Consider the following 8,787-nt stretch of genomic DNA (forward strand, 5'->3'; position numbering starts at 1 on the left):
ACATTTCATTCATTCTAGGTATTCACAATGTTATTAAAAGTCAGCGTGAGAAAGTGCAAAGGGAAGAAAAACATTCCAAGAAGGCACATAATTAAAAACTACCACCTCTGACAACTAAACTGGTATAAGGTTCAGAATACCTCATTTTCCTCCATCTTGGTTTGGGATAAGAATGAAATTTCTCGGTATAAATCTTTGTTTATTAAAGCACACAGGCTGGGGATGTAGCTCAGTGGCAGAGACCTTATCTAACATGGGTACTAGACAAGTTCAATCCTCACTACTGCCAAAAATAAAACAAGAAACCACATTGTATGCAAACTTGTTTAATAATAAATACAGTTGTGAAACCATATAACACATATCACTAAAATGATAGACAGCCAGAAAAAACATTTATCAATAAACTGATCATTTTACCTGAAGAGACTTGTACAAATAAAATGTTTGCATAGATTTCCAAAGCTATGCAAAGAATAAAAATAACTGTCACGTAGCTTCAGGATCCAAACGGAGAAGGAGGTATTTTTGCTTGTTTTTTTTTTTTTTCCTGAGCAACATTTACTTTCTGCCACGGCTTAGTACTTCTGCTCTGAAATAAAATCAGATGCTGCATAGAGAGAAAGAAAAAAAAAAAAGGGCTCCTCTTTCCCTTCGGGGGTTTGCACTGAAGGAGCCACCCCTGTTCCAGGCTCTGTGGACCCTTCTCCCAGTTCAACCTGAGAAATTCTGGAAGACCTCGGCCGCCTCCACCCAGTTCTGGAAGCAGGCCAGCCCCCGCTCCCGGATCTGCTTCCGCCCTTTGCTGGTGATCACCTCCCCGTTTGGTTTCAGGATCACGAGCCTGGGGATGGCCGTGATGTCGTACCTCCTCTTCAGTACGCTGCAGGAGAGAACAGGGTTACCAGAGGGTTAGCACTTCTGCACTGACATCGGAAAGGAAGGGGCCCCAGGGGACTGGCTGGCAGGACAGCCCACTCACTGCCAATGAGACTGTTTCTAAGCCAGTCCAGACCTGGAGAACCATCCATTCGCAGAACTGTTCTTGCTCTGTGCAGCCCAATACAGAGGCCACCAGCCGTTTAGGCAGAAGGGTGGCAAGTCAGACGGAAGAGCAGAACTTCTTGTTTGGATTAACTGCTAAATTTAACTGTCCCCCTCCCCCACACCCAGTACTGGGGATTGAACCCAGAGCCTGGCTACATACTAGGCAAGCACCAGACCACCGAGCTACGGCTCAGCCCTGTTCATTGAAACTGAGCAGCTACATGTGGCTGGTAGCTACAGCATGGGACAGTTCAAAATGCACAAGTAAACCCAGCAGCATTTTCTACTCTCCTCTCAAGAGAAGGAAAATGTCAGGTACATATCATGGTAAGATAAAATTCGGCGAGTTCCAAACACATCCGAAGCCTATCAGACTTTACGCCTTACAAATTCAGTGATGCATCTGCTGATTTGGTTGTGGATGGAACATTTCTTACTCCCCTTCACCATCACCTCCAACCCTGTGAAAGGCCTTTTTACTACATTATTTGTATTCATTTAGGGAAAGAAGCACCTCCCTGATTCTGCAGGGGTTCCCCCCCATCCTTCACAGGGATTACCTCCCTCAAGACAGGGGGCAGGCAGGGAATCCCATCCCTGTTCGGGAGTCAGGTCAGGAGGGTCTCATGCCAACAGTAATCTGGTTTCCTTCATCTGCAGCCCCCGGGGTTAGGAGGCTGAGAGGAAGCCAAGCCGCAAATGAGACCTTCCTATCACCAAGCCTCCCCGCTGACACTTCTAACAAGGCTGCCAGGACCATCCAGGACCAGGTCAAAGGTCAACCTTCATTTAAGCGTGAAAAAATACACATCCCTCACACTCCAAGAGTGGGTACACATTGTTTGCAAACACCTGTGAACCTGTGAACCAACTGTATTCTCAGCCACAAAAGTGGTCTCAACAAATTTCAAAACATCGCTGAATCAGACCATCATGTAATGGACTTGAAAACCAATAAACAATCACGATTAAGAAGGAGTTTGAAAAGTAACTGTAAACGGGGGCAGTGGCATGCACATGTCATCCCAGCAGCTCCGGAGGCTGAGGCAGGAGGATCTCAAGTTCAAAGCCAGCCTCAGCAACTTAGCAAGGCACTTAGCAACTCAGTGAGACCTTCTCTCTAAGTAAAATCTTTAAAAAGGGACTAGGGATGTGGCTCGGTGGTTAAGTGTCCCTGTTACCAAAAAATAAAAAAATAACTATATTGTATGTGAAAGAGCCGTTTAGATTAAAAAATATTTAGAACAATATCCAAAGGCTTCTCATCTATGGGTTGAGCCAGACTTGAATTGAAAATATTCCTTAAAAAATTACGTCTGTGTTGAACATGTACATACTGTTTTTCCTGTCCTTAGCATTTCCTAAACAATATAACAACTATTTACAGAGCATTGACCTTGTATTAGGTTTTATAAGTAATCTAAAGATGATTTAAAATCTACTGGAGGATGTGTGTAGGTGATATGCAAAGTGTCCCCCTCAAAACCTCATGTGTGAGAGAGTGAAAAAAAGTTTAGAGGCGAAATGATTGGGTTATGAGAGGTTTGACCTAATCAGTGCGGTAACCGACCTGAATGGATTAACTGGGTGGTAACTGTAAGCAGGTGGGGTGTGGCTAGAGGAGGTAGCGAGACTTCAGGGGTTATATTTTGTCCCTGGTGAGCAGAGCTCTCTGCTTCCTGATCGCCAAGTCCTGAGCTGCTCTCCTCCTCCACACCCTTCTGCCATGATGTTCTGTCTCACCTTGGGCCCAGAGCCCTGAAGTGGTTGTCTGTGGATTGAGACCTCTGAAACCGTGAGCCCCAAATAAACTGTTCCTTCTCTACATTGCTCTTGTCAGGTCCTTTGGTCACAGTGACAAAGAAGCTGACTAAACACAAATACCATGCTACTACAACATTTCATATAACGAATCTGAGCATCGTTGGATTTTAGTACCTTGGGGAGATTCTGTAACCAATTCACCCTGGATACCAAGGTTAAACTATACAGATGCAAACTGTATACACAAGCAAACACACTTAGGAAGCTATACCTTAGATACACTTATCCAAAACTCATACGGCCTGTAGTCCCAGGTACTTGGGAGACTGAGGCAGGGGAATCACCTGAGCCCATGAGTATAAGACCAGTCTGGGTAACACAGCAGAACTCAAAATGCAAAGCTCACCTATCGATGAGTAATGTATTTAAACTCAAGAAGCTGAATCATGATGGAGGAAATGCAAAGAAAACAGAAAAAAAGGGCAAGACAAGAAATACGTGAAATAACAGAAATAATCGAAAAAAGAAATGAATCCATGAAAGTCAATATGGGGGTTTAACCTAAGAAGTGCATTAATCCACTTGAATAGATTCACTGGGTGGTTAAGCAATAAAACCCCATTTGATTCTTTCGGAAATTCTAAAATGTGAAACAAATCTTTGCTGAGACTGAGCCAGAGAAAAGGAGGATACCTAAGAATGTCAGGAGTCAGGCAGGTCGGCTCGCACATGGGCCCAGCACGGACTTAACCCTCCTCGTGGGGATACTGACAACAGGGTCCTGGCCTATCCTGGGGTGGTGTCCCAGGAAAGGCCCATTTCCCAAAGAAACAGTGCACACAGCCTTCACCCCAGTCTCTCCGGGAGCCCTCCCCTGCGATGTCCACCAACTGACTCACAGCAGGAAGGAACAGCAAAGGTGGGAGGAAGAAACATGTCAACTCTGTGGAACATCTGCCTGTGGGCTGAGAAAGAGGAATGTGTGAGGAGGTAGTGTGAGACATGGCAGTCATTCTGCCACCATGAGGAGAAACTCAATCTGCCAGCCAGCCACTGTCTGTAGAGGACACTGTGCTAAAACTGCGTTTGCAAAGATGAGACACCAAAGCCACAAACACAGAGCAGATGCAAATTCAAGTCAAACTGCAGGTCAGAAACAGCCCGTCAAACTGGAGCCCGGAAACCTCAGAGTAATGGGGCCTGCACAGATCCCAGAACATGCTGTGGGCAGGAGAGATGTGGTGGTGGGGAGGTGTCCCTCCCCAGTGTTTTAAGAATTCTGTATGATGCCTGAAACTTGAATGTCTAAGGAACCAACTTTTCTCAAAGGTATGAAATTTTTTAAAAAATGAAGAGAAACAATCCAAAAAGCTTTTTTAATGCTTTTTGCATAAAAACTACAAGCAAAATGGTAGTCTTGGCAAATGGGTTTTTTTAGTACCTGTGCTTTGGGTAGCAGGACTGGGCAGGGCAGAGTCCAACAAGTTTCAGAAAGGGACTGAGGTCTGGCCTCAGCCAGATGTGGCAGAGCTGGGACCCCAGGAACTTGGGACCTTAGCCAGGAAGCTTTTGGTGGGGGAATCAATCAGGAAGGGGGGAGCAGCATCTTCCCGCAGACCCCGGAGCCCACTGAAGGCCGACCCGGCACCTGCATTCCTGACTGGTTCCTGGGTTACCAACAGCATTACCTGCTTTTCTCAGTGGGGTCCCCAGGCAGAGCCTCAGGAAGACCCAGGGGCCCATGACAACCGCAGTCTCTCTGACCCTGAGGGGCTAGCATCGGGGTTTTAATAGCCCTGGGGCTCACCTGGGTGTGCTCAGCGTTGCCAGCCCTGCTGGTCTCTCCCAGAACTTTCTGCATCCTCTCCACCGGAGTGGAGGAGGGAAGAGGTGGTAAGGTGCTGAGGACAGTGCCCTTGACAGTGTGAGCAGTCGTGGCCTAGAGTGTGCTACTTGGCAGCCTGACCTTCTCCCTCTGCTTTCTGGCATGGATCAGCTGTGCGACTTAGGCAAGCTAATTAGCCTCCCTGTGCCTCAGATTCTTCACCTGCACCATGGGAATAACTGAACCTACCTCCTAGGGTTGTTGTGAAGATTAAATGATTAATATGTGAACAGCTTAACAATAAATGGGGTTCCCCACACAATAACTACTCAATAAACACTTCCCACATTGCATAGGAAGGACCTAACTCCAACTCCAGCTGGGCAGACTGCTCAGTCAATGTATCCCTTGGCCCCAAAAACTGGTACAGAAATGGGTAACTAGTGGACAAAGAATAAGTAAGGCTCCACAGAACATTTGCCCGTGTGCTGAGAAAGAGCAAAGTGTGAGGAGGTAGTATGAGACACGGCAGTCCTTCTGCCACCATGAGGAGAAACTCAAATTGCCAGGCAGCCACTGCCTGTAGCCTGAGCTCAAAGAAGACATGGTAGAAGGCAACCCATGAAGCTGTATCCTCAGTGGCCTCCAGCCTCCTGAAAGACTAGCTCCTGCCTTCAGAGTTTCATTTATGTCAGCCCATAACTTTTTTACTTAAGCACTGTTATTTTAATTACCTGCAATACTAAACCAAGTTCTGATGCAATCAGAGGGACGTAGCTAGCTTTGAGGAACAAGGAGCCTAAGGCGTCTTGCTTCACTTCAAATCCTCACCCTGGCAGCCTCTTCCTGGAAACAAACATAACCTCGGAACCAAAGAGGAGAAGCAAACAGCCACTTTCCCCTGAAGTCATCTCCATCCCTCTGGGCGCTGCGCTGTGTCCACAGAGAACAAAAGTGCTTGGCACAGAAAAGCATCACAGACATAACTCAGGAGGATTCTTAACCACTTGGGGAAAATCCCAGAGCCCCACTTGTCCTTGTCCTCAGAGCTGCTGCAACGTCTGTCCCTCCCTTCACCTAACCCAGCCACATCCTTGTCCCTGACCTAAGTGCTTCTGGTTGCCATGGCGACACCTGACTGGCGTTTCCTTCCCTCTTGGCCAGCAGCAGACTGTCGCCAGGCAACTCTCTCCAGAGCACCCTCTTTTGCTCGCTTGTTTCAAACACCCATCAGACGTGCACCCTGTGGGTACCAAGTACGGAACCAGGTCTGGCTTGGTCCCGCTGCAGGCAAAAGAAATCAGGAAACCCGAGGGCTGGAGGAAGCTACTACTGGGCCAGAACTATCTTTGAACCCAGGGCCATTTAGACGGAGGACAGCAATCCGCTGTTAACAGTCCAGTGTCTGAATGAAGGACACCTGGAGAAGGCTCCAGGATAGGAGGACTCAATGGATGCCTGGAGTCCAGAGGACCCGGGAGGCACTGCACTCAGGCTGGAGAGAGGCAAGGGGTGGTGACAGAATCAAAAACAGGCTGCACAGGCACTAACTCCTCCCCACTCAGCCAATGGCTCTACCCCAGCCACTCTCCACCTAAGACACAAAGCCCTGGCCAGTGTGATTTTTCCAACAGATAAGCTTAGCCTGCAAGGTCAGGTGCCCCGAGAGCCAGCCTGGGAGGCAGGGGCCAGAGGCTGGGCTCCCTCCAGACCCCTGTGGGGTCCACTCACATTCTAGTTCGAGAGGCCGAGCAGAATGAACCTTGTTATGAGACGTTATAAAATCCCCACAGATCAAGTGTCTTGTGAACGGCGGCCTGCAGCAGAAATCCCTGCTGGTGAATTTAAACTTACTCCTTTCTCCTTGAGTTCGACCCGTAAACTTAGTCACAAAGAAAGGAAGACGGTGAGGTAGGATGGAACCTCATCCGGAGGAAATGCCTCCAGGGAGCAAGGGCATCTGTCCCTGGTGCCTGCCCCCATCAGGTGAGGGCCTTCCTCTCAGCCCACCTGCCCCTTAGCACTGGCCAGGGAAACGGGCCCAGAACTCTAGGGCCCCCGATACTAGCAATAAACAGCTACTTCTCTGGGCTGCATATGTAACTTGAGGGAAAAGGTTGGGGTTCTAGGCATCTTCTCCCCTCCCTATAGGTGCACCTGCAGCTGTAAGAGGGGAGACGATGTCTAGAACCAATCACGTCAAGGGGTAACCCCAAGGGTGCCCCACAGTATTTATATTTCCTTGGAAGCCTCAGATTTTCTTCTCTTCCATCTTCTTGAGGAATTCTTCTCAGGAATTCAGTGGACATTGTGATGAGCTCAGGCCCTTGGGAAAAGCAGTACAAGGGCTACTTCCCCACTCATCTTCCAAGTGGAGCTTGTGATATCAGTGTCCTGGCCTCATCTCAAGGGTAACAACCACAGGGTACTGCCTACTGCACACATTGACAATTTCTCCCAATACCTCTTGGATGATTTGTGCATTTTTTAGTTTTTCTTGGTGGTGGCTCTTTCCATTTGGCTCATGATCGGGTTTCATAAATCCAGGTTGGGATCAGCAGAATTTAGGACATGGCTCCAACAATGCCCACAGAATATTCATTTGGCTTCACAGTCAATGCATGGCTATGCCAGGGTTGGGGGTAGGGACAAAATGCTAATTTCACAGAAAGAAAAACCCCTGAGGAGGAGGGCAGACCAGGCAGAGATGACCAGAGCTTGGGGTCACCCTTACTCAAATTGGCTCATCTGTCTGCAGCTAGAGCAACAGGCTCTGACCAGATGACCAGGGGACAGATAATTTTGCATGGCCTCAAAAGTGATGCCCCTCCTGAGCCCATCTGGGTGCCCCTGGGTGAAGCAGTTCATCACCTTCTAGGAGAGGAACTGAGTCAGGGCAGAAAGATGGCCCCCAGACCCTGGAGAACTCTGTGCCTCAGTGACATGTTGTAAATGACATGGACCAGAGTGCTGGTCCATAACCAGACCACTTCCAGTAGCCTTTTAATGGACCGGGCACGGCACTAAGGGTGTCATTCAGCTTAGCAATAAAACTCCCAACTTCCCCCCTGGGTAACACCAGAGCAGTGCTCTACCAGGGCCTGAGCTCTCTGCCTAATTACTAACACTATCACCATCTCACCTTCAAAACAACTGTGTCCTTTCAAAAGTGTACAGCTTGTGTACAAGGGAAGTCCAATCAAACAAACTGCTTGAAGAGATTCTCTAATGAATCTCCGTGTAAAGTTAATCAGCCATCATTGAGACATTGTCATCAGGATGAGTCCTCACCCATCTCAAGGCTGGCTTCCTCCACTTCATTGGGAATCTCCAAAGAGCAAGGATTTGGGAGAATAATCAGACTTCCTCTAGTTAAGTACACCTCTACCTGGACTCCCAGAAGTTGACTTCCGTTTTTCCAGAAAGAATATCCTCTCAGAATAAGTAAGTTAGGGGTAACTTCACAAATGAATGAGTAACCCAAGGGGGCAGTTTCAAGCCACAGGGAATTATTCACATCTGCATTACGAAGGAGGAGGGGCTAGAGCAATGTGCTCTGTGACCTGTGTGATGTAAATCTCGATCTAGAACCTCACATCACAGGAGACCACACATGCAGAACAATCAGTACCCTGCCATCTGCACCTCCCTAATCCCATGACTCCCTACTCCTGTCCAGTGCCCCTGCTGATCTAGCCAGAGCCCGTATGCTCCAGCTGCAGGCAGAGGAGCCACTCTGAGCACGGGGTGGCCCGTGCTCTGGTCATCTCTGCTTGTGAAGCTTCCAGTTCCTTCACAAACTCAAACATCCAGCCCAGAGGATCTCAACCAGGGCGTGGGGGTGGGGGCAGGTCCCTTAGGAGAGCAGATTGTGGCTTCCAACATTCACAGCCACGAAATTTACAGTAATGAATTCAACACCTTTTGAGATTCCTTCACCAGCACCCGGATTCCTCCAGCCCTGGTTCCCCGCTTCCCACACCCACAACCGCTGCCCTGCGAGGACTGATCACAGTTTGGACCCTCCCGGGTCACACCCACCTGCCCCCAGACCCAGGCTGTGGTCTTACCGAGCCTCCCGCCCACTGGCAGGGAGGAGAAGGTGATGAACTGACACCGCCACCCCACCCCACCCCCCGCCCCCGCAGGCG

General features: G+C 48.7%; 1 long non-coding RNA gene across 1 annotated transcript in view; it reads right to left on the minus strand.

The window, feature by feature from the left end:
• Positions 1–379: 379 nt before the first annotated feature.
• LOC125615872 overlaps positions 380–8,787 on the minus strand; it is a 9,489-nt gene continuing 1,081 nt past the window's right edge. The window contains exon 2 of the long non-coding RNA XR_007346472.1: positions 380–883. This is a non-coding gene — a long non-coding RNA (uncharacterized LOC125615872). The remainder of the gene's footprint in view (positions 884–8,787) is intronic.

Source organism: Marmota marmota, unplaced genomic scaffold, assembly GCF_001458135.2.
Source record: "Marmota marmota marmota unplaced genomic scaffold, marMar, whole genome shotgun sequence".
Lineage (NCBI taxonomy): Eukaryota > Metazoa > Chordata > Mammalia > Rodentia > Sciuridae > Marmota > Marmota marmota.